At 38.4% G+C, this 26086-nt stretch overlaps 1 protein-coding gene across 6 annotated transcripts in view; it reads left to right on the top strand.

Moving 5' to 3' along the window:
• Window positions 1–1195: 1195 nt before the first annotated feature.
• The window catches only part of LOC129028678 (golgin subfamily A member 6-like protein 1), a 112251-nt gene continuing 87360 nt past the window's right edge, over window positions 1196–26086 (top strand). For 2 of the 6 annotated variants that reach the window (XR_010124071.1, XR_010124072.1), the window contains exons 1-5: window positions 1196–1447; window positions 2047–2149; window positions 6787–6917; window positions 14845–15014; window positions 15790–15882. The gene's annotated coding sequence lies outside the window, so the exon portion shown is untranslated. Of the gene's footprint in view, window positions 1448–1536; window positions 1789–2046; window positions 2150–6786; window positions 6918–14844; window position 26086 lie in introns of those variants that run through there. The other 4 variants (XR_010124068.1, XR_010124069.1, XR_010124070.1 and 1 more) reach the window with 3 other exon arrangements.

The following is a 26086-nucleotide window of genomic DNA, read 5'->3' on the forward strand; positions in this document are numbered from 1 at the left end:
TCATTACTATTAGCCGAGTGCAGTGGCTCACACCTGTAATCCCAGCATTTTGGGAGACTGAGGCGGGCGGATCACTTGATTCCAGGAGTTTGAGACCAGCCTGGGCAACATGGCAAAACCCTGTCTCTACAAAAAATACAAAAATTAGCCAGGCGTGGTTGCATATGCCTGCAGTCCAGCTACTGGCAAGGCTGAGGTGGAGAACCACCTGAAGCCGGTAAGTCAAGGCTGCACTGCAGCCTCTGTCCCCCAGGCTGGAGTGCAGTGGTGCAGTCTCAGCTCACTGCATTCTCCGCCTCCCGGGTTCAAGCGATTCTCCTGCCTCAGCCTCCCGAGTAGCTGGGATTACAAACGCGTGCCACCACACCAGGCTAATTTTTGTATTTTTAGTAGAGAAGGGGTCTCACCATGTTGGCCAGGCTGGTCTTGAACTCCTGACCTCAAATGATCCACCTGCCTGGGCCTCCCAAAGTGCTGGGATTACAGGCGTGACCACCATGCCTGGCCAGTATTTTTCTTAGAGGCAGGATCTCACTCTGTTGCCCAGGCTGGGCGTGCAGTGGCACGATCTCAGCTCACTGTAGCATTGATCTCCCAGGCTGAGGCGATTCTCCTGCCTCAGCCTCTGGAGCAGCTGGGATCACAGGTGTGCGCCACCACACCTGGCTAATTGTTAATTTCTTTTTTTAAGAGATGGGGTCTTGCTATGTTGCCCAGTCGGGCAACATGGGATCCTCCAACTCCAGGCTTTGAGGGATCCTCCCGCTTCAGCCTCCCAAAGCTCTGAAAATTACAGACGTGAGCCACTTTGCCGGGCCTATATTGTTTTATATTTCTTCAATTTTGTTTTGTGGTCGCTGGAGGTGTTTCTTTCTTGGATTCCCTGCCGAGTGCTTCCACAGCTGCTCCATGTAATCTGCCCAAGACTCTTGCTGCATTCAGTTGAACACACACCAGGAAGCTCTTCAGTCCCCAGCCGACCACACAAAGATCCGTTCTCATCCCCAGGGGAGCTGGTCTGGCCACTCGATCCCTGGACAGCTCCAGTTGGCGTGAGCGCAACCACCCGCGGCATAATTAAGAGCGCTGGGCGGGGAGAGACAGTCTCCTGTGGGAGTGCCGGCGGGCGTGCGTGCAAGGGAAATCCCGCCTTCCGGCGCCCGCGGTTGGCCCTGGCCGCAGCCCGTGAGCACCAAGCAGGAAGATAAACGGGATTGCGGGAAGCCGGAGAGTCCGGAGGAGCCGCGAAGGGCTTCTTTTCCCCTTTGGCTGCGCCCGCGGAGCAGCCCCGTTGCGATTGGCCGTACGCGGGGGGCGGTAGTCCCGTGTCCGCCCGCCCCTCGGGCCGCGAGAGGCGCCGGGATCGTGGGCGCGGGCTGAGCCAGCGGCTGCTGTGTGGCTGTGTCCGCAAGCCGGCGGGGCGAGGCTGCCCGGCCCAGTGCGTCAGGTCCTGGCCTGGGACACCGGGGCGGCCGGCGGCGGGGGCGGTGCGGGCGCGGGGCTGGTGGGCGTGGGCGTGGCGGTCGCACCTGGGCCTGCGCTGACCGCCTGCGGCGCAGCCTCCGGCCCCTCTTCATCTCTAGGTGGTGGCGGCTGTGGGTTTTTCTACTGGCGATCCTTTTGAGTAATTTGTTTCACGCACGCGCCCTGCTGTGGGGTAAAGCGGCAGATTTATGCCGCTGTCATTTGTCCGTTAACACGATGGACTTCCTGTCGTGTGTGTGTACTTTTTGGATTTGAGGGCAGATGACATTGTGACTTGGCCTCATGTGAGCGTCCATTCTCCAGGTCTCGCCAGCGTGGTGCAGAAACCCGGCACACCCTGCCTACCTTGGAAGGAGGCTTTCCCTTCCCCGAACCTCCCTCTCCCTCCATCTCTTCCCTCTTTCCCTCTCTCCCCCTCACTCCCTTCCCCCAGCTCTTCTCTCCCCTCTTTCTGTTCTCTCTCTCTCTCTCTTTTTTTTTTTTCTGCATTAAACTTTTTCTGGAGTGTCTTTGTAAATTATTAAAAAGCGTTAGGTCTTCAACATGTATGTTTACTTGCAGGCCTGAGAACTGGGAGGAAGCTGGAGAAAAGATGCCCTCTGAATCTTTCTGTTTGGCTGCCCAGGCTCGACTTGACTCCAAATGGTTGCAAACAGATATACAGGTGGGGTTTGACATGTCTTTTTCTTGATGTGTTTCTGCTTCCATTAAATTTCTCGGGTAAGGCTTTTTTTTAGGGCATGTAAGGGGAAGTCAGTTGTATCTTGCTATATTAGAGGAGCAGGTTTATTTCCTGTAACTTATAATGTTAACAGTCTTTATGGCTGTTTTTGTAAATTGTGCACGGCTGCCTTTTAATTAGTTTCTTGCAAGTGCACGAAACTTGAGATATATGAATAGGCAGAATTTTTTTCCTATTTATTATTGCTCGTTAAGAAATCTGCCACACTCCTAACCATATCATGGTGACTGTTGTTACTGACAGTTTTTGAGCTGTTTAGTTAACTGTGGAGGGGAAAATTGGAGAAGTAAGTTCAGTAATTATGGCCTGTAGAAACTCACTCATTTTATGAGGTCTTGTGTTTGTGTTTCTGGAGAGACGAGAGTTAGTTCAGTTGAGCTGTTTGGTTTGTATTTGTAACCAATACAAGGACTAAGGACAATTGTGTTGAAACTGAGGTCATGATGTTAGGATCTTGAGGGCTGAAGGCTCCAAATAAATGGTATATATAGAATTCTATCTGACTTGAAATTTTCCCTTTCTGGACCTCCACATGCTGAGGCTAACAGTGTCCATATGACAGTGTCTTCCATGACAGGAATCAGCAACTTTTTTTTTTTTTTTTTTTTGGCACGTATCAATGATTCACTCTGTATATTTTAAAAAGTTTTAACCTCTTCCTCCTAGCTCTCCAGTATTTGTTAATAAATTAAAACATTCCCCAAAGTGTTTTCTGTGAAACAGTAGTTCCAAAGGATGCTCTTAGAAAAACTAAGTACATGGAAAAATCTAAACTATGTGTTTTATTCATTACATTTGATGAATTTTTTTGTTGTTGTTTTTTCCTCTTGAGAGGAAGTCTTGCTCTGTCGCTCAGGCTGGAGTGCAGTGGCATGATCCTGGCTCACTGCATCCTCCACCTCTTGGGTTCAAGCAGTTCTCTGCTTCGGCCTCCTGAGTAGCTGGGATTACTGGTGCCCTCCACCTCGCCCAGCTAATTTTTATGCTTTTAGTAGAGACGGACTTTCACCATATTGGCCAGGCTGGTCTTGAATTCCTGACCTCATGATCTGCCCACCTTGGCCTCCCAAAGTGTTGGGATTACAGGCTTGAGCCACCGCGCTTGGCCCACATTTGATGAATTTTTTTTGCCCTTTGTTCTTTTAAAAATCATGGTTAGAAAGCAGAGCATAATTGTTCTTTATGTAGATCCCAAGTGATTGGGATTTTTAGGGAGATTTTTTGGCACTCAGTAAATGTCTTTATTTTTAGTGTGGCATGATGTGTGTTTTTTATTATTAGAAAATATTTATAGATAGATTTATACATATTAAATTCCTTTTTTTTTTTTTTTGGAGACAGAGTCTCACTGTGTTGCCCAGGCTGGAATCCAGTGGTGCCATCTCGGCTCACTGCAGCCTCCGCCTTCTGGATTCAAATGATTCTCCTGTCTCAGCCTCCAGAGCTGCTGGGATTACAGGTGGCTGCCACCACGCCCGGCCAATTTTTGTATCTTTAGTACAGATGGGGTTTCACCATGTTGGCCAGGCTGGTCTCAAACTCCTGACCTCAAGTGATCCACCCGCCTCGGCCTCCCAAAGTGCTGGGATTACAGGTGTGAGCTGCCCACCTGGCTCATTTTCACTCTCCATTAGCTGCTTTTTTCCCCTATTCATATCCTACCTTTCTGTGTATGATTTCTGAATTCAGTGTATTTCACGTCTTAACCTTCTGAATTGTTTGTTCTCTCATTTTACATGTTGTTAAGGAAAATAAGAGGCTAAGTGAGACTTATAAATTTGCATGTAGTTTCTCAGATTGGGATAAATGCTCACCTGTTGCAGAATGGGACTCTGCTCTTGCTTCACCCAGGATGCGTTTCTCAGTTTCTTTCTAGAGTGGGGCCACACCCTACTCCAGCCCTCCAGACCCAGCCCCCTGCTCTGATATGATTCCACCAGACTGTATTCCAGCTGTCCTCCCTAACCTGGACCTAGATATTTTCTTTCTTTCTTTTTTTTTTTTCTTTTTTGTGAGATGAAGTCTCATTCGGTGGTCGGTGGTCCAGGCTGGAGTGCAGTGGCACAATCTCAGCTCACTGCAACCTCCACCTCCCAGGTTCAAGTGATTCTTCTGCGTCAGCCTCCTGAGTAGCTGGGATTACAGGTGCTGGCCATCACGCCCAGCTAATTTTTGTATTTTTGTAGAGACGGGGTTTCACCATGTTGGCCAGGCTGATCTTGAACTCCTGACCTCAAGTGATCTGCCTGCCTCAGCCTCCCAAAGTGCTGAGATTACAGGCGTGAGCCACCGTGCCCAGCCCCTGGGCCTAGATATTTTCTCATGACCCTTTCCAAAGCCAGATTTGCATCGATTAGTTATATGTATGTGATAGGTTTTTCTAAAGTTTTTTTAGATGTTATTTTTTTACTTTAGTATAAAAGTGCTTTGAATACGCTGAGTGTTAAATACATGTTTGTAGAATTTCATTGAAACTTTAATATTAATGAGAACCATTAACTTTTTGTGTGTGTGTGTGTGTGACACAGTCTCGCCCTGTCGCCCAGGCTGGAGTGCAGTGGCATGATCTCAGCTCATTGCAACCTCCGCCTTCCAGGTTCAAGCGATTCTCCTGCCTCAGCCTCCCGAGTAGCTGGTATTACAGGCACATGCCACCACACCTGGCTAATTTTTGTATTTTTAGTAGAGACGGGGTTTCACCATGTTGGTCAGGCTGGTCTCGAACTCCTGACCTTGTGATCCGCCCGCCTTGGCCTCCCAAATTGCTGGGATTACAGGTGTGAGCCACTGCACCCAGCTGATGTTTTTTTTAATTAAAAAACTTATATAAAATTTATTTTATTGTGGTATCTAGTTGAGTAAATTTTGACCTCTATAGATTCATGTAACCCCCACCATCATCAGGATGGAGAAGTTTCATCACCTCAAAAGCTCCCTTAAGGTGCTCCTTTTTATCACATGTTCCCTGGCCTCCTACCCTGGCAGCCACTGATCTGTTCTCCATCGGTGTAGGGTATTCTTTTTGAGAATGTCATGTAAGTAGAACCGTATTTTAAGTAACATTTTGAAACCATCTTCATTTACTCCCAGTAATATGTTTGAGATTTATCAGTTGTTCTGTGTATTAATGGTTCTTTATATTGCTGAATAGTAGTATTTCATCATTTGGATGTACCACATGGTGTTTATCCATTCTGCTATTGTAGGACCTTGTGGTTGTTTCCGTTTTTCTTTCACAATTGTAATCCTGCTGTGAGCATTTCTGTACAGATTTTGTGTGAATGTAGGTTCCATTTCCCTAGGATAAAGTCCTAGTAGTGTGAAAGTTGGGTCATGTGCTGAACTGTTTTCTGAAGCAAGTTAAGGCATAGTTTTAGATGGTCTTAATGACTTAAAAATATTGTGATCTAAAAAGTTTACCAAGGTGTCAACTGTATTAAGAACTTGAAATGCACCACTATTTCTTCATTACACTTTTGTTTATTCTTTGGAAAATACGACTTAAATAGCACACAGTTTATTTGTTACCATAAAAATTCTGACTAAATTTAAAGTTATATATGTGTATATAGCTACATATAACTATATATAGTTATGAGTATTAATACTAATATTGTATCTTTGAAATTTCATGATTCTACCCTATTTATGCAAATGAAAAAGGTTGGTAAATATTTTGCTAATTATTACTTGAACTGATTTTCTGTGTCAGTTTTTGTTCATGTTTATTTCAGATAACAGAGGGGTCTCTATATTTCAATATGCAAAGTTTTACCACCAAACTATTTCTGTACCTTTTAGGTGTCATTTTGTTTTCATCACCAATGTTATCAAATTATTTAACAATCTTATTGCTTCTAAATAATTTCTATTTGTAAGCCTACCTGTACACTATAATTAAATGTTAACTAATGTTTCTTATAGAAGAAGTCATCTATACTACATAATTTTCACTCTTAAGAAACTGATTTCAGTAGAATGGCTTAAAAATCCCATTAGGAAGTTGATGGAATATCATTTTGGAAGACATGCTTTAAATAATTTGATATATTGGTTTCTTTTCTTTTCTTTCTTTTTTTTTTTTTTGAGATGGCATCTCGCTTTGTCACCCAGGCTGGAGTGCATTGGCACCATCTCGGCTCACTGCAAGCTCTGCCTCCCAGATTCACGCCATTCTCCTACCTCAGCCTCCCGAGTAGCTGGGACTACAGGCGCCCGCTGTCATGCCCGGCCAATTTTTTGCATTTTTAGTAGAGGTGGGGTTTCACCATGTTAGCCAGGACGGTCTCGATCTCCTGACCTCGTGATTCACCCACCTCGGCCTCCCAAAGTGCTGGGATTACAGGTGTGAGCCACCGCACCCGGCCAATGTTTTGGTTTCTTTATGAAAATTTTACTGGATCTGTAACAGATATGATGGATGTATTTTATTTTTAAGTTGTCAAACATTCAGTTCATGATGTGTGTTTAACTTTTCGGGGAGGGACATTTGCAGAGACTGACTAATGGTATGGCATTCTGAAAAGCGGTTACAGATTAAAAATTTTTTAATTCTGCAGATGATAGTGTTGAACAAAGTGGAACAAAGAAAGAAGATCTGGATGACAGAAAAAAGATGAAGAAGAAACTCCTACACCTGTATATAGCGCCAAGTGAATTCTGGACAGCTGGGTATGGGGCAAGCAACCAGGTAATCTTCTGAGTTTTGGCACTTTGGAAAGCTTGATCTGACACTCCTTTTCTAAATAACTTGGATGGATTATTAGTAATTTTTTGGTAACAATTTTTTTTTTTTTTTTGAGATGAATTCTCACTGTGTTGCCCAGGCTGGAGTGCAGTGGCGGGATCTCGGCTCACTGCAAGCTTTGCCTCCTGGGTTCACACCATTCTCCTGCCTCAGGCTCAGCCTCCTGAGTAGCTGAGACTACAGGCACCTGCCACCATGCCTGGGTAATTTTTTGTAGTTTTAGTAGAGACGGGGTTTCACTGTGTTAGCCAGGATGGTCTCGATCTCCTGACCTTGTGATCTGCCTGCCTCGGCCTCCTAAAGTGCTGGGATTACAGGCGTGAGCCACCGCACCTGGCCTGTTAACAATTTTTAAAAATGTAATTTAAAAAATTTAAATATTGTGGTAAAATATACATACCATAAAACTTAACCATTTTAACCATTTTTATGTGTACAGTTCATTGGCATTAAGTATATTCACATTGTTGCCCAGCCATCACCACCATCCATCTCTAGAACTTTTGCATTTTCTCTGACTGAAACTCTGTATCCATGAAACACTAACTCCTTGCTGCCCCCAAGCAACCACCATTCTACTTTTGTCTCAGAATTTGACTACTCAAGGTGTCTCCTTATAAGGGGAATCATACAGTATTTGTCCTTTTGTGACTGGGTTATTGAACTTCTTAGGTCTGTGGGGTTCATCCGCATGTGTCAAAATTTTCTTCCTTTTAAAGGCTCAATACTAGTCCATTATATATGTAAGCCACACTTTATCCCTTCATCAGTGGACGCTCAGGTTGCTTTCGTCTCTTGACTTGTGTGAGTAATGCTGCTATGAACATTGGTTTACAAGTGTCTTGAGTCTCTGCTTTTAATTCTTTGTGTCTATACCTAGGAGTGGAATTGGTCAATAGATTTTTTTGTTTTTGTTTGTTTTTTTGAGACCGAATCTGGTTCCATCTCCCAGGCTGGAGTGTAGTGGCGCAATCTCGGCTCACTGCAAGCTCTGCTTCCTGGGTTCACGCCATTCTCCTGCCTCAGCCTCCCAAGTAGCTGGGACTACAGGTGCCCGCCACCACACCTGGCTAATTTTTTTGTATTTTTAGTAGAGACGGGGTTTCACCATGTTAGCCAGGATGGTCTCGATCTCCTGACCTCGTGATCCACCTGCCTCGGCCTCCCAAAGTGCTGGGATTACAGGCGCCTGGCCAATAATGTGGTAGTTTTATGTTTAACTTATTATTTATTGTTATTTTTGAGATTGGGTCTCACTTTGTCGCCCAGGCTGGAATGCAGTGATGTAATCATAGCTCACTGCAGCCTTGGACTCCTGAGCTGAAGTGATCTTTTTGCCTCAGCCTCCCAAGTAGCTGTGACTACAGGTGAACAACACCACGCTTGACTAATTAGAGACAGACTCTCACTGTGTTGCCCAGGCTAGTCTTACACTCCTGGCTTCAAGCCATCTTCCTGCCTCAGACTCCTGAGTTACTGAGATTACAGGTGTGAACCACTGCACCTGGCAGTAGATGTAACTTTTTGAGGAACCAGTAAACTGTTTTCCACAGTGGCTACACTGTTTTACATTCTTGCAGCCATATACCAAGGTTCCAGTTTCTCCACACCCTCACCAACACTTTTTCTTTTTTTATCCTTTTCTGATGATAGCCATCCTTTTTTGTGTGAGTAGGTACAGCATCTCGTTGTTGTGATTTGCATTTCCCTGATGATTAGTCATGCTGAGCATCTTTTTACATGCTTATTCACCATTTGTATACATTTACTGGAGAATTGTCTGTTCAAATCCTTTGCACGTTTTTTTTTTTTTTTTGGAGACGGAGTTTGGCTCTTGTTGCCCAGGCTGGAGTGCAGTGGCGCAATCTTGGCTCATTGCAACCTCCACCTCCTGGGTTCAAGTGATTCTCCTGCCTCGGCCTCCTGAGTAACTGGGATTACAGGTACCTGCCACCATTCCTGGCTAATTTTTTGTGTTTTTAGTAGAGACGAGGTTTCACTATGTTGGCCAGGCTGATCTTGAACTCCTGACCTCGGGTGATCCACCCACCAAGGCCTCCCAAAGTGCTGGTATTACAGGCATGAGCCACTGTGCCTGGCCCTTTTGCCCATTTTTTAATTGAGTTTTTTGTTTTGGGTTATAGGAGTTCTTTATCATGGATGGAGTTCACAATCTCTTCCCTTTCTCCAACCCGGTGAAACCCATATATTTATTCTTTGCTTACTTTATTTTGTGTAATTAAATGTTTTAAATGTGTGATGCATTTTTGTTCCAATTAAAAATATACCTGGATTCTTATAAAAATGTATAGATGATAAAGATTTCACGTGACTGCCCACCCCAATTTCAGTTTTCCTCTAAGAGTTAGCCACTATTATCCCTTCAGCGTGGATATTCAGACTTTCTTTTCCTTGAATGGACATACCTGTGTAAATATACATATATAAAAATAATTTGTGATGCCAGGCATGGTAGCTCACGCCTGTAATCCCAGCACTTTGGGATGCTGAGGTGAGAGAATTGCTTGAGGCCAGCAGTTTGAAGCTGCAGTGAACTATGATTGTGCCACTACACCCAACCTGGGTGACAGGGTGAGACCCTGTCTCTTAGAAAAAGTCCGTATGTGGGGTTAATAATAGTACCTACCTTGTAGGCTGTTATGGGATCAGCACAGTAGGCCAGGCAGAGTGCCTATGCAGTTATCTTGTGTGTAGTAAGTACCAGCATATACTACCTGTTATCCAGAAGTTTGCTGAAATGTGCCTTGTATTTTCTCTCTTTCCATTTTCATCAGTTTTACTAGAAGTTATCAGTTTAATTGAGTTTTTTCAAAGAGCCAGTTGTTGGTTTTATTGATTTTGTTTGTTTTGTTTTTCATTGATTTCTGTTTACTCTTTATTATTTCCTTTTTTCTGCTTCCTTTGGGTTCCATTTGCTCTTCTGTCTCTTCTAGTTTTTTTTTTTTTTTTTTTTTGAGACACAGAGTCTCGCTCTGACTCCCAGGCTGGAGTGCAGTGGCACCATCTCAGCTCACTGCAAGCTCTGCCTCCCAGATTCACGCCATTCTCCTTCCTCAGCCTCCCGAGTTGCTGGGACTACAGGCGCCCGTCACCACGCCCGGCTAATTTTTTGTATTTTTAGTAGAGGCGGGGTTTCACCATGTTAGCCAGCATGGTCTCGATCTCGCGACCTCATGATCTGCCCGCCTTGGCCTCCCAAAGCGCTAGGATTACAGGTGTGAGTCACCACACCCATCCCTCTTCTAGTTTTTTAAGGTAAAGGCTTAGATCATTGACTTTAGATTTTTTGTCTTTTCTAACAGGTGTTCAAAACTATAATATTAATCTTCTTTATAAGGCTATGGCATAGACTTCAATTTCATAAAAAAAAAGAAAGCAAAATCTGGAAAATGTTATTTTACAGAAATGAGATGCCAATTACTTAAAACAAGCTTATTTATATTTTTGCACTAAATATTTTTTCAAAATAATCCATTTCAAGATTATTACCAATATGTTCAATTTAAATATTTTATGAAGAATAAAAGGAAATAGGAGGTAGGAAGAGAGCATAAAAGTTGATTCACTTTTAGCTTTACTTTTATTTCTTTCCTTCCCAAAACTATAGAATCAAGGGTATTCTAACTTCCTCAAATCCTTGAAAAGGCACATTTATTTTATTTTATTTTTAGGAGGGGGAGATTTTTCCTAATCTGGCAATTTTTAATAAAATAAGCACCAAACTGCAGACTGGTTATTGATTTGGTTTGATTAATGTATCTTCCCCTTTGTAACTTCTCCTTGCTTTTAATTTTATGGCAAACATTAGCTAATGATACAACAAGTGACTCCTATTTAACATTTCAAATCTCAGAATTCACAGGCAAGGGAAGGAAAGTGAATGCCATGCTGAGTAAGCCAGAGCAGGTTAAATAATTTTCCATGGATATGATAAAGAAAAAACTTTTCTTTATTCTTAGCTGATTCTTAATCCCTTAGAGCAGAGATAATATTATGTGAATAGCACCAGGAAATGGAATGAAGTGTAATGACTGGAGTCTCAGCAGAATTGTGTGAAATAAACCATATGACCAGAGGCCTTGAAAATCAAAGTGAATATGTCATGGCTGTCTGGTATCTGATCACTGGTGAATGTGTCTCTTCTTTACATTCGTGTTTTATTATTATTATTATCATAATCATCATTCATCTGTTATTGTAATTTCTCAGTTGAAGAAAATTAATGTCAGAAATAGAATGCTTTACTTAATTTGTACCCAAGCCAGTGCTAGTCAATACTCATAGAATTCCCAGTGCGCTGTCAATGCACTTCAACCCTTCCTTGTTGAGTCTTTAGTTGACTCCACTGAAGCAAATCCAACTTCTGCTCTCAGTCCTTGTACACGTATGTGAAGAATGCTAAATTTAAACTATTTCTGCTCAATTTTGTGCTGTCAGCTCTTTACACACCAGGCAGAATGCGATCACCTGAATTTGCTTTATATCTTATTTTAAGACCATTTAATTGGAATGATTTTGTGCCATTGTTTCAGTGCAGTATTAAAGTGACATCTTAGAGGTGAAAAACAAATACATTATTTGACTCCACCATTCAATCTCTCTAAAACCACCTTCTTTGCTTTGTCTGCCTTATTTGATTTATATATGAGACATAAGTGTCAATAACTTGTTTTTGATGGGTGCAATACTGCCAGGAAAATGGATATTGTTGAACATTAGGCTATAAAGAGGGGTATGAAGTATAATTCAGATGGGCTTCATGACACTTGTCCCTCATATGACACACATTCTTTTCATTTCCAATTTCATTGGAACAAGCAAAAAGAATGGTTTCCAATCTGTCCCACCTCATAAAAATAGACCTGTGTTTAATTCTTTAGGACCTAAAATTATCCTTTGGATATTGTCAACCAACCATCCAAGGAAAATGTTCCTAGCCAAAGTAATAGAAATCTTCTAGGTATTGAGATGGTGAAAATATTATTGTTACCTTGCTTTTAATGATTGCACAAAATATTACAGAAACCCAAATGTGATGATAATAGTGAGATAGCAGGGTACTTCTGTCCCCTTTTTATTAAATTGTGCCATTTTCTCAGTAGCATACTGTGGTTTGCAAATGTAATACTTTTCTAATAGAGATCTGATCACCGACTCTGATTTTTTAAAAATATAGTTAGGAATTGTGTTTGTCAAAGCCCAGGCCGGGTGCTGTGGCTCAAGCCTGTAATCCCAGCACTTGGGGAGGCCGAGGCGGGTGGATCACGAGGTCAGGAGATCGAGACCATCCTGGCTAATCTGGTGAAACCTCGTCTCTACTAAAAATACAAAAAAATTAGCCAGGCGTGGTGGCGGGCGCCTGTAGTCCCAGCTACTCGGGAGGCTGAGGCAGGAGAATGGTGTGAACCTGGGAGGTGGAGCTTGCAGTGAGCCGAGATCGCACCACTGCACTCCAGCCTGGGCGACAGAGCAAGACTCTGTCTCAAAAAAAAAAAGGAAAAGCCCAAAGCCTCATTTAGTTGTAACCAAAGACAAAGATCTTACATGAAAGATGCTACTTTTCTTTCTTATTATAGTTGATGATGGAGGATAGGGGTTCCAATTAAACTTCTATTCTGGTTTCCATGATTAGCAAGTTGGATTACAAATGCTACATGTCCAAAGCACAGAGCCTGATAGAATGTTGGCTGCCTGAATTTCAGATGTCCAGATATTTTTGAGGAGAACCTATTGAGTATGTCACATCAAGCTTGTTACGTATAAACTAAATTTCCTCACAGAAATCAGTCTATGTTGTTAAATAGTTGGCATTGAGTCAAGAATTATTTTTAGTTCCAATTTACTAGGAAAAAAAAAGAATATGTAGTCCATTTCTTCAAAAGGAGTATTAAAGAAATAGAAGAATGTATAATTTCTCTGTCCTAGGCTTTGGAAAAAAGCCTACATCATATCATGTCTCTTCTACAAATACTAGTTAATAAATGCATAATTCCAAATTTGGCAAAAATAAAAAATACCCTAATAAAAAATACATTATTTTAAGCATACTCAGAAAAGTTAATTATTTTATATTTATATTAACACTTTTACATTTTTCTCCTTCAGTACATGAGTGACTTCTGGGAAGCTATGTAGCCTAGATAAGGGTATGTAGTCTACGTAGGTGACCCTATCTGAACAAAGGTCCCTAGTTATAGTGGAGTTATTGGACTGAAAACCAATCCTTAGCAACTTTAGGAAGATTGTCAATTAATGACTAATGTCAGTTAAGCTACGGTGATTGTTGATTTTTTAAAAATATTGTACTTTAATTAGAAGAAAGTAATTGAATTACATTTTTCTCTTTTTAAGCTCTTCAATCATCAACAAGAGAAACAGGGAACCTACACTAACATTTACATAAATTTTGTTCTTGCATAACCACACTAGCTGCTGAGAACAAAAAGATACTAGCATAGGGTATTTCCTAATAAGTATTTGGGTTGCTTCGCTCCATCAAAAGATTTTAAAAAACACAGGCTAGTGAAAATAATGAATTGTAACAGCTAGAAGGTGAATTTTCCCTAAAGGAAGATAAGGTAAAGTAGGGGACAAAGTATATTGGGAAAGCAGAAGCTCTGACAACAAGAACATCATTTGTAAAACTCCTTCCTGCTTCAGTGAAACTTTGGTCTTAATAACTTTCCATGGTGATCTCCCCTTCAACCACCAAATTGTTCCTCTTCCAATGGCAACTTTACTGATGTAAAGGTCTAAACATACATAGTTTCTTTAATCTATATCCCCAGAGATTCCTTGAGCAAGTGGATAACACCACAGTAAGAAATCTATAGTTTCTCCCTTTGTCTTAGTAGATTGCTTTAGACGCATTTATAATATTTGGTAATTTCGGTAATGTTTTTTTCTTTTTTTACCAACTACCTTTTGTTTACCTACCTTTCTTTTTCACCATCACCTATAGGACAGTAAAAAATTAGTAATATAGAATAATGTTATTTAGTACTAGAAATAAGAGCTTTGGGATTGAAAATGATATTCTCATTAATGGTGAGATTTTGTTGGTAGATTTCTATCTCTCTGGCAGTTTTGTAGTTTTGAGTTGCATTCCTTTGGGTTCCCTCACCATATATGCCATCTATATAGTTTAAAATTTTGCCAAAGTATTTATAAGCTTCAAATTTTTTTGCAAGTCTAGTAATAGATTGTCGTAGTCCCCAAGGCACATTTAAAATTGAAAATGGAACTTTTCTCCAAATATTTTTGTACTTACATAGGAAATCCAGAGTGGTTGCATAAGGGTCTTTAAATTTCAGCTTGAATTTGCTGTCACCCTCAAATAAATACCTTAGATAAATGGTTCTTGACCTACTTGTGCTTTTTAGCACTCAAAGCATGATTGTGTATTTAAAAGTGAAAATATTTCATTGTCCGGTTTCTCATGTTGAAAGGGCAGCTAGATAACCATCCTTTACGATTCAAGGATTTGAACAATCACTATTAGATGGAAAAAGTACTACATGTTATACAAAAATACATATATAAATAGCTACAAGACCTTTAATATCAGTAATTATGGCAGCATTGGAAGAGTTGGCTGTCAATAACATTTATATACTAAATACATTAACAGACATTTCTGAAACTTTGACATGGGTTTCCTATGAGCGCTGAGACTCTCAAAGGCCAAATTAGGTTTTACAAAATTATGTCTCTCTCTTTCATTGCCCAATTAACTACTTTGTAAACAGTGACATTTATTATCTATAAATAGATATTTTAAAGGTCAAAGAGAGAGAGAAACAGAGATAACTCTATTTTCTTTCTCTTTCTTTTCTCTTACTTTTTTCAGCAACCACTTTTCAAAAAGAAGAAAGATGAGAGCAAGATTAAGAGAAGGACGAGGAGGAGAAAGAAGGAAGCATGTTTATTTTCTGCAATCTATAAAAGCACACAGTTCATCCAGAAATTGCAGAATTGCAGAGGATTAGATAGACATCATTCTGAAAGTCTTCCTTATAGGTGTATTTTATTCAGTGTTTGGGTCTAGTTATTAAAAGGGACTTTATTTCCACCCCACCTTCTTCTAGAGAGTATTTCAGGATTCAACTAAGGGGTGGGGCAAAGGGAAGTGAACACATGCTTTTATGAGCTTTCTAAAACATCTGCTAGATATACAGTGATCCATTTGCACTTAATGTGAAATACTGGCCTTAATTCACAATTGGGATGAGGAGAGAGAAGAAAAGCACAATTGAGGTAGTCACCTATTATTTATCATGCTATCAAGCCCTGTAATTAAATAAAATCATGGAGACTGAAGATAGAGAAATAATACACTTCTAGTAAACAAGTACAGTGTGACACAGAAAGAGGGGACAAACTATAGTTGTTCTGAGTTAGAACATGAGTCCAAAATGTTGAGTTTTGTGTACTAGATGTAATAATTATTTAAGAATTGAAAGAAAACTCATTTATTTTGTACAAAGCTAGTGGTTTAATACACACCAGAGTATCATGGTGATTTCTGGGTGAAATCCTCCTCTTACAGAAAAATATCTACCAAATTAGATAACCTTTTGCTTTTAGATGGCTTTGACTGTTACAAAGCTCTGTTTTTAATTTCTTTGAGACAGGGCCTCACTCTGTCACCCAAGCTGAAGTGCAGTGGCACAATCATGGCTCACTACAGCCTCACCCTCCCGGGCTCAAATGATTGAGTAGGTAGAAACACAGGCATGTGGTACTACGCCTGGTTAATTTTTAAATTTTTTTTTTTTTTTTTTTTTTTTTGTAGCGATGGAGTCTTACTACCTTGCAAAGGCTGGTCTCAAACTCCTGGACTCAAGTGGTCCCTCTTCCTTGCCCAGCGCAAAGCTCATTTTTAATGGTGAGATAAACTTTTACCTTGCTATAATTACATGACAATCCTCTTAAGTTGCGCCTGAGGATCTAGGATGCAGGTGCCACTGGGGATAATTTGTAATACGTCACTTTGCTAAAAAGGTGGAAATACATTTGTATCTTCTGCTAATATATAGGCTGCTTCAGGGTTCTACTTTCAGGTGTTTTTGAGATTGTTGATATTAAGCGTCATGGCTATTTAGTTGCTATAAAACTAAGAACACCATTTAACTGGTTTGTGATATAGGTAAACACATATTTGAGGAAAAGTTTAAGATCTTTTGTATTTTAATAAAATAAAATCAGCTTTGTCTGAAGATTCATTTGTCATACTAATGTATGCAAATAAAATCAGAGTTTCAGTAGCCACTGTGCCTCTAACGGTTATATTCTTTTAATTAGAATCAAGCAATTAATTCTAAAAATGTCTCTATATTTTTCTGAAAGCATTGCCCTTCTTTACCAAAAGCTTTATATGTGTTCCCATTTTATGTTTTAACATGTGAAATAATTAAAACGCATGCTTTGCTTCTTATTGGAATTAATTGACCCTCTTTTAGCATAGGTGGATTTAATGTGGCTCTTTGGAATCGTGTGGCGTGTGGCTTTCTAATTCATATGCGCTTGTTGATATGTCATGTTAGAAGACATTGAGTTTTTGTTATATGTTGACACCTTAAATCCCACACTGCTGATTTACATAACTATGAAATTAGCAACAGCCAACGTCCCTTCTAGCATTAACTTATATTTTTGAAATAGTTAATAAAGATAATAAAAATTTCAAAATGTTACCCAAAATTTTAGTTCTCCTACATTAATAAGTAGAATTAAGCTAAAATTCAATTTCAAATCAACACAACACTGAATGCCTTCTGTTTGTATTTTTTTCTTATTTAATTGAAAATACTCAAAGTGTGGTTTAAAATGACTGCTTTAACATGTTGGGTTACTTAATGCTATTACTTCACTCCTTCCTTTTGTCTTTCATGCTCGAAACAGTATTAGAAACATTACTCATAAGTGATTTTAATCATTGCTTTAGTCCTTCAGTTTTGTATTCAGTCAATAAACAGTTATTGAGTACCTACGACGTGCTGAGCACTGGAAGAATACTCCCCTAAGAAGCTACCAACTCACTCTCCTATAGCATGTTTGAAATAGGAGCCAGGTTTCAGCTTTTGTCAAAGCCACTGCTTGCACCAAGTTAAGATTTGCTTTAGTGTAGTGCTTCTCAAATTTTAATGTGCCCAGGAATCATCAGGAGATTTAATTAATGTCAGATTTATATTCAGTGGGTCTGCAGTGGGACCTGAGATTTTGCATTTCTCATAAGCTCCGGGTTGATGCAGATGCTGTTGGCCTGGAGACCACAATTTGAGGAGCAGGGCTTTAAAGATGTGATTTCTTTGAATAGGTTTGTATGTCCACCCATACAATGGAGGCATTTGCTTTTGCGAATAAAGATTAATTTTTATAGAACCTACACACATTAGTTTCATAATTAAGAATTTATCTTCTTTGCTTTTATGGTATTTATCACATTATAATATCATTAATTGCATGCGTCTCCTTTGCTATATTTAACTTTCTTGAAAACTGGCACTAAATTCTATTTACTTTTTGTTTCTATCGTCTATCATAGTGTTTACTGATCAATAAATCATTGCTGAATATATGCAGAAATTGTTAACACTGTTGATTCTTACATTTAGTTCCCATTTTCCTACTTGCTAAGGGTTAGAAAGAGTCTTTTGCTGACATGTTGCTCTTAGGTTCATTTTTCTACTTTGGTCTAAATTCAGCTCACCTTTCCAAGGAGTGAAATGTTCAAAGTTGAGCAAAATCAGTGTCAGTTATAATGCGAGGTAAAGAGATTGGCAAGATTTTGAAAAAGGGGCAAAGGGAAACATAAAGTCTTGTGTCCCAGGAAAGATAACCTTGGAAATGGAGGAATTGTTAAAATTTCCAAGTGTCTGGAGGGAAGTGACTGAAATCAGACTGAAGTGAGTGGAAGTTGGGCCAAGTGTGGTGTGTACTAGATGTATTAGAGAGCAGTGTCCAGAGTCTTCTTGGAAAATCAGACAATGGAGAGATCATAAACCATGCTGAAGGAGGTGACCTCCACCTTATTTTCCAGTCCCTGAATTACAGTGTTGCCAGTGATATGGTGGTCAGCATGGTGTGAGCTATAAAAACCATGGAAATAGAGGTATAGGTTTCTACAAGACCCCTGAATTTTCAGAGCTCCAGACACATCCTCTCACCACCCCACCAATAGCCCTCTTAACTTTCTTATTAGAATTTATAACAGTAGTCCAGGAATAATTTCAGCTTCTTAGTAAGAATGGTGGTAATAGTGATAAATGTTTCTGCACTATTTCAGTGAATAGATAGAATTATTGTAATGTGGTAAAAGGTGTGTGTGTATGTGTGTGTGTGTATGCGTGTGTAAGTATTTAGGAGCCAGAAATAAATGTATTGTTTGTAAGGCACAGAATGAATTAATTTAAGAAAAATATCAACTTGTCAGAATTATGGCTTTGCTCTTATAGTCGTTTTTTTCTCTTGAAAATGTCATAACAATGTTAGTAATTATACTTACTTAGATCTTATTAGGTACAAGTGTTTTTTCTTAGGGCATTACATATATTAACACATTTTATCCCTTTGTCAGAAATACTATTATCACCATTTTATAGATAAGGTAACAAAGGCACAGCTTGTTTGAGTAATTTTCTTAAGGTACCATAACATTAAGTGGTGGAGCTGGGTTTTAAAACAAGGCAGCTTTGGTTCTAGGGTCCGTGCTTTTAATTACTACACACCACTACCTACCACATTAATGATTGTTTCTCATGAACTTCAAGAGGGAGAAATATACAACTAAAGTTGACTTATATAAACAGAATTGAGAAGATAATTTTATTGTTAACAAGTAGGAGCTGAAAAGTTCAGGCTCACAGAATTAGGATTTATACCTCTAGAAGACATTCCAAGTGGTAATACATTCCATTTTTGTGTGTGTATCTAACAGTATATCCTGTATGTCAATTGAAAAACGGTTTGTTAAGAAAAGCCACAGCAATGTGTATCTATATTTATATAGGACATTCCATGAAGATTCTCTTAACATTCTTAAAGACAATATGAAAAAATGAGTAGCCTGTCTTTTCCATAACTAATTGAACAGATATCTGAAGAGTATTTAGTAATAGATGGATGTAAACTTGATGAAGATCTCTAAAATTTGGACCCCCCACTTGGCTTTCTTTTGTTCAGCAGTTCGATCCATGGTTAGAATGGTGAAAGAAGAAATGCTTAGCACTTTTGCAGGTAATGCAAAGCCGGAAAGGGTGGCTATTAGTTTAGATGATAGCTGCATGCCTAAAAAAAAAAAGTCTTTGTAGATTGGAACTATGGGCTGAAACTAATAAAATGAAATTTTACTGGGCTATTGTAAATTCTTGTTTATTGCACATTTACAGGATAGGAAAATCTATGGCAAAATTCCTGTGGTTTTATTTGACTCCCTGCTCAATATGAGTCAATATGGTGTTAACAGATGCTTAAAAAGTTAATGCATTCTTAAACTGCATTAATAGAGGCACAGAGTCAAGTTCAACGACGGCAATAGTTTCACTATAATCTGAACTGCTCCGACCGTGTCTTGAATATTACATTCGTTTCTGTAGGCTACATTTTAAGAGTTGCTGAAAAGGTGGGTTACACCTAGAGGGTGACTGGAATGTTGAAAAGATTGGAAACCACGGTGTTTAAGAAATTGGGCACATCTAACCTGGAGAAGAAAATAATAAGATCTTATAAAAGTTCACATTTTAAAATGCTTTCTCTTTCTTGAAGAGAGAGGATAATTTGGTATAATTCTAGAGAAGTAGATCCAATAGGTTAGAAGTTAAAGTATTAGGTATATTTTAAGTTATGGACTGAGAAAAAGTAGAAAAAGACTATTTGAAATGGTACATGGGGTAATGCAGAGTAAGTGGCCATTTCTACTTTTTGTTATAATATAGTTTATTTTAAATAGTAGTTTGTATGAAGAGCATAATAGTGCTGAACTTAAGGCTGCCAGACAATTTGGAGAGCACTGACAGAAAGTAAAAGTTATCTTCCCCCTTACAATCTTTGTTCCATCAGTCACCAGATTGCTGACATAAGCACTGTTAACATCTTTTATGAATTTTCCTAGAAATTGTCTGTAAATATATGAGATGGCAAAGACACATGAACAAACAAATGTATATACATATGTAAGTGTGCAAGTCATTTTTAACACTAAAGGGATACTGTACATGGTTTTCTGGTACCTGCATTTTGAACATACCTTTTCATATCAATGAAATGAAATCAGTCTTACTCATAAATTGTTTAGGATTTCTCTACTACCTAGAACCACATTAATATACATTTAAGTGTTTTTATTTTACATCAGTTATTATAAGCTTGACTATAGTAACCATTCTTGTATGTCTATCATTTATTTACTTAGGCCTAATTACTAGAAGTAATGCTTCTAGGTATAAATGTTTTAAGAATTTTGATGATATATTTTATAAAGTTAATATCAAGAAAGATTATAGATTGAGACTTCTCCCAATGATGTATAAATAATTCCAACACCTCTACCTGACCAACACTGAGTTTTATCATTACTTTCAGTGATTTCTAATCTGATAGGTAAAATACAATTTTCTGTTTTGATTTCTATAAGTGGCAAATTTAAACTTAATTTTGTTTATTTAGTATTTGTGTTAGTTCTTTCATGAATTCCTGTTCATGTTCTTTGTTTATTTTTTAATGGATTGTCCTGTGTTCCAAAACATTCAATGTATTTTTTCATTAAGAATTCTAAAATTTTTCTAAGTGATATATAATTTTTCTCTTCTAATATTTGACTTTTAATTCATATACAGTTGTTGTACTAGTGGTCCCCACTATCTATTTTATATAGGTTTTGATTACCAGCAAAATGAGAGGAAAAGACAAAAATAGTATTCAATTAAGGAAGCCAACTGATTAAGAAAGTACAAAGTTCTTTCTCATTTGTCAATAATAGCCACACTTTTTTGGGTATCGAAATATATTTAAAAAGGAAACATTACATCTCATAAAAATAATTTCAATTTTAAATAAATCTGTGAAAAGGAAACAACAAAATTCCTTGAAAATTATTCTAGATACAAAGAGGAGCTTCATTGCCCAGCGCGGTGGTTCACGCCTGTAATTCCAGCACTTTGGGAGGCTGAGGCAGGTGGATCATGAGGTCAGCAGTTTGAGACCAGCCTGACCAACATGGTGAAAGGCTGACTTTACTAGAAATACAAAAATTAGCTGGGCGTGGTGGCGCATGCCTGTAATCCCAGCTCCTAGCGGGGCTGAGGCAGGATAATTGCTTGAACTCGGGAGGCAGAGGTTGCAGTGAGCCAAGATCATGCCACTGCACTCCAGCCTGGGCGGCAAAGTGAGACTTCATCTAAAAACAAAAACCAAAAACCAAAAAACAAACAAAAGAGCTTTATTAAAATAAATCTGTAAGTTGTTTTAAAACACAAAAACAATTACGACTACCATGTTCATTAAACATTATTTTGAGATTTAATCTAAAATCATGGCTTTGACCAGGTATCAAATAAAAACCAAAAGTGTGTGAGTTTATTATTATTTTTTTCTTTCCAGCTTTTATTTTAGGTTCAGAGAGTATACGGGCAGGTTTGTTACATGGGTAAATTGCACGTCGCTGGGGTTTGATGCACAAATTATTTCATCACTAGGGTAGTGAGCTAATTTACATTCCCACTAGCAGTGTGTAAGTGTCCCTTTTCTCTGTAACCTCACTGGCATCTGTTATTTTTTGACTTTTTAATATTAGACATTCTGACTTCTGTGAGATGGTCTCATTGTGGTTTTGATTTCATTTCTCTAATGATTATTGATATGGAGCATTTTTTCCATATGCTTGTTGGACACGTTTATGTCTTTTTTGAGAAGACACATGAGCATGTGTCCATTGCTCATTTTTCAGTGAGGTTGTTGTTTGTTTTTGCTTGTTAATTTGTTTAAGTTCCTTACAGATTCTGGATATTAGACCTTTATTGGATGCATAGTTGACAAAAATTTTCTCCCATTCTGTAAGTTGTCTGTTTACTCTGTTGATAGTTTCCTTTGCTGTGCAGAAGTTCTTTAGTTTAACAAGGTCCCACTTGTCAATTTTTGCTTTTGTTGCAATTGCTTTTGAGGACTTAGTCATAAATTATATCCCAAGGCCAGTGTTCAAAATGGTGTTTCCTATTTTATTGTATGGTTTTTGTATCTCAATTTTATTCAGCTCAATGCTCGTTTTGGTTGTTTCTTTTCTTTTGCTAGATTTGGAGTTAGTTTACTCTTGTTTTTATGAAGACGTATATGCACACAAACTAGAAAACATAGAAGAAATGGGTTTTCTTCTGGAAAGATACTATGTCCTAAGATTCAACCCGGAAGGAAAGAAGCCCTGAAGAGACCAATAACAAGTTCCAAAATTAAATCAGTAATTAAAAGCCTACCACCAAAAAAAGCTCACAATCTTCAAACATTCTTATAGTTTGAGGTCTTTCAGGTAAATCTTTGATCACTGGAGTTAATTTTTGTACATGGTTAAAAATAGGGGTCCAGTTTTGTTCTTCTGCACATGACTAGCCAGCTACCTCAGCACCATTTATTGAGTGGGGAGTCCTTTCCCCATTGCTTATTTTTGTCAACTTCGTTGAAGATAAGATGGCTGCAGGTGTGTGGCTTTATTTTGGTAGCACGATGTCTCCAGCAAACTTTTGCTTAGGATTGCCTTAGGTATTCAGGCATTTTTTAGTTCTATATGAATTTTAGAATTATTTTTTCTAATTCTGTGAAAAAATGTTATTGATAATTTGATAGAAATTGCATTGAATCTGTAAATTGCTTTAGGTAGTATGGCCATTTAAAACATATTGATTTATTTCTATCCATGAGCATGGAATGTTTTCCAGTTTCTTTATGTTGCCTCTTATTTCTTTCAGCAGTTTTATAATTCTAATTGTAGAGATTTTTCACCTCCATAGTTAGCTGTATTCCCAGGTATTTTATTCTTTTTGTGGCTATTGTGAATAGGATTGCACTCTTGATTTGCTCTCAGCTTGAACATTATTGGTGTATGGAAATGCTACTGATTTTTATACATCAATTAGTATGCTGAAATTTGGCTGAAGATGTTTATCAGATCTAGGAGACTTTGGGGAGACTATGGGGTTTCCTAGGTATAAAATCGTATCATCTGTGAAGAGAGATAGTTTGACTTTCAATCTTCTATTTGAATGCCTTTTACTTCTTTCTCCTGCCTGATTGCTGTAGCTAGGACTTCCAGAACTACGCTGAATGGGAGTGGTGAAAATGGGCATCTTTATGTTGTTTTAGTTTTCTAGGGGAATGCTTCAAGCTTTTGCCCAATCTAGACGATGTTGGCTGTGGGTTTATCATAGGTGTCTCTTATTATTTGGAGGTGTATATCCCTTCAATACCTGGTTTGTTGGAAGTTTTTAACATGAAGAGGTGTTGAATTTTATTGAAAGACTTTTCCACATCTATTGAGATAATCATGTGGTTTTTGTTTTTAGTTCGCTTATGTGAGGAATCACATTTATTGATTTGTGTATGTTAAACCAATCTTCCATCCCAGGAATAAAAACTACTTTATCATGATGAACTCGCTTTTTCATGTGCTGCTGGATTTGGTTTGCTAGTATTTTGTTGAAGATTTTTGCATGTATATTCATCAGGAATATTGGCCTAAAGTTTTCTTTTTTACTGTGTCTCTGCTAGATTTTGATATCAGAATGATGCTGTTCTCATAGAATGAGCTAGGCAGGAGTCCTTCCTCCTTGATTTATTGAAATATTTTCAGTAGGATTAGTACCAGCTCTTCTTTATTTGTTTGTAGAATTTGGCTGTGAATCTGTCTGGTCCAGAGCTTTTTTTGGTGATAGGCTTTTAACTACTGATTTGATATTGGACCTTGTTATTGGTCTCTTCAGGGTTTCTTTCCTCCCTGTTTGAATCTTAGGACACAGCCTGTGTCCAGAAGAAAACCCATTTCTTCTGTGTTTTCTAGTTTGTGTGCATATATGTGTTCATAAAAACAAGAGTAAACCAACTCCAAATTTAGCAAAAGAAACAACCAAAACTGTCTTTGAACAGAATAAAATTGAGATACAAAAACCCATACAATTAAAAGTCAATGAAACCAAAAGTCTGTTCTTTGAAAGAAGAGATAAAATTGATAGACCACTAGCTGGACTAATAAAGAACAAAAGAGAAGACCCAAATAAACATAATCAAAAATGACAAAGGAGATATTACTACTGACGCCACAGTTGATTTTTATTGTTTGTTTAAAATGTACGCTAGTAATTTTTCATTAATGGTGTGTGTGTGTGTGTGTGTGTTTTAGCGTAAGTATGTAAATTTCCATTTTTTGACCAGTTTTTTATGTACCTTTTCAGTTAATACTTGTTGGGTTTTAGAACATCAAGGCACCCTGTAAATGTCAGCCTTTGTGTGCTGCCTGATAGCTAATTTATGTACCTGACATTTCTGGTGGACTGTGGCCAAAGAATGAGTAAACTATCATTAAAAAGTACACGAAATGTAAACATATGGAGTACAGTGCGAATTTAATCTCTCCTTTCATTGCGTTTAGGACAAAAGGAAATGTCTGTCAAGTATCAGGCTATAAACACTACATAGAAAAGTCTAGCAAATACTGAAATTGATTTCTGGGTGTAGGGTTCGGAGTTTGGATAGAGAGTGTTAAAACTTTCACAGAGAAATATAAAGAATAAAACCAAACATATTTTCACTGTAAGTGTTTATTCAGAAACTCAAATTTGGACATTACCAATTGCTCATTTTCTCTTTTTGTGAGCTCCTGCTATGGATCTAGTCCCAAAGTAATGTTGCCTAACTTTTCAGATAGTGCAAAACTACTTTCTACCTTCACTAACAATAATTAAATAAAAATTTAAAATGCAAGGAAGCAACATTCTTCAGTTATCAGCTTGGAAATTTTCAAAACATCTCATGACACCAGGTTCTGGTAGGTTATAGGGCAGCTAGAACTTTGAACAAGTTAATACAACTATAAATTGATACAACCATTTTGAAGAGGCATCTAGAAAAAATTATCAAAATAAGAATTTATATATTTTCTCCTGATATATGAACTTATTGTCATATGAGAGAAGGCATATTTATTTATAGGTACATTAGTAAGTGTATCAACTATTTTATTCAAAGTCCCTGTAAAAATTATATGAACAACAGAGGGATTCCCTTTTATAAATTATAAAAAAGTGAGAAAAATCCATGAAAAATGTTTAGAACAGGCAAAAAATTATTTCTGTTAGATTTCCATAAACTACTAGCAGAATTATTTCATATTCCAAAAGATGTAATACATTTCACAATCTTCAAACCTTTCTTCCCAGTGCTTTACCAATTACACAGAGCACAAAAAAGACTGTGTGCTCAAGATCTTGGGTCTCTTATTCTTTACACCCATAGAGTTGAATTTCCTTTCCCATCTGGTCAAACACACAAAGGAGGTGGCCATAGTCTCTACAAGAGCCTTGTCTCATCTCCCTCTTCCTTGTGGACCTCCTTGTACCCAAACTACTTCCATTCACCTCTAATAATTGTGTTTAGATAGCATTCCCCTTGGAAGGGAAAACATAAGTTGCTCACATTAGGGCACATCCTTCCAAAAAAAAAGAGGGAGATGTGGAAATTGTAGAGTTTCTATGATGTCATAAAGCTGCTTAGAGTCTTCATAAGGGAGAAAAGCTCTCTAGCATGGTTGACAAACGCAACTGAGAATTTGAGTAAATTAGGATAATGCGTGAATTGGCAAAATTGTTCTGATTGTGTGTAATGAAGGAGAAGCTTAGGGTACAAGTTTTATTGGATTAACTGGAAACAGCTTCTACACTCTAGATATTTATAGTAAAATCTTGTTTATAGACCAGAAAGGGGCATACGCAGGATGTGGGCATCTGGCCAGCTGCCCCTATTGCTCCAGAGGCACTATTGTGGGACTGTTAGAAGGGGATGACTTCTGCCTGACCTTTCTTATTTTCCAAAAAAGGCTACCTCTGTTTTCTGCT

The sequence above is a fragment of the Pongo pygmaeus genome, chromosome 16, assembly GCF_028885625.2.
Source record: "Pongo pygmaeus isolate AG05252 chromosome 16, NHGRI_mPonPyg2-v2.0_pri, whole genome shotgun sequence".
Lineage (NCBI taxonomy): Eukaryota > Metazoa > Chordata > Mammalia > Primates > Hominidae > Pongo > Pongo pygmaeus.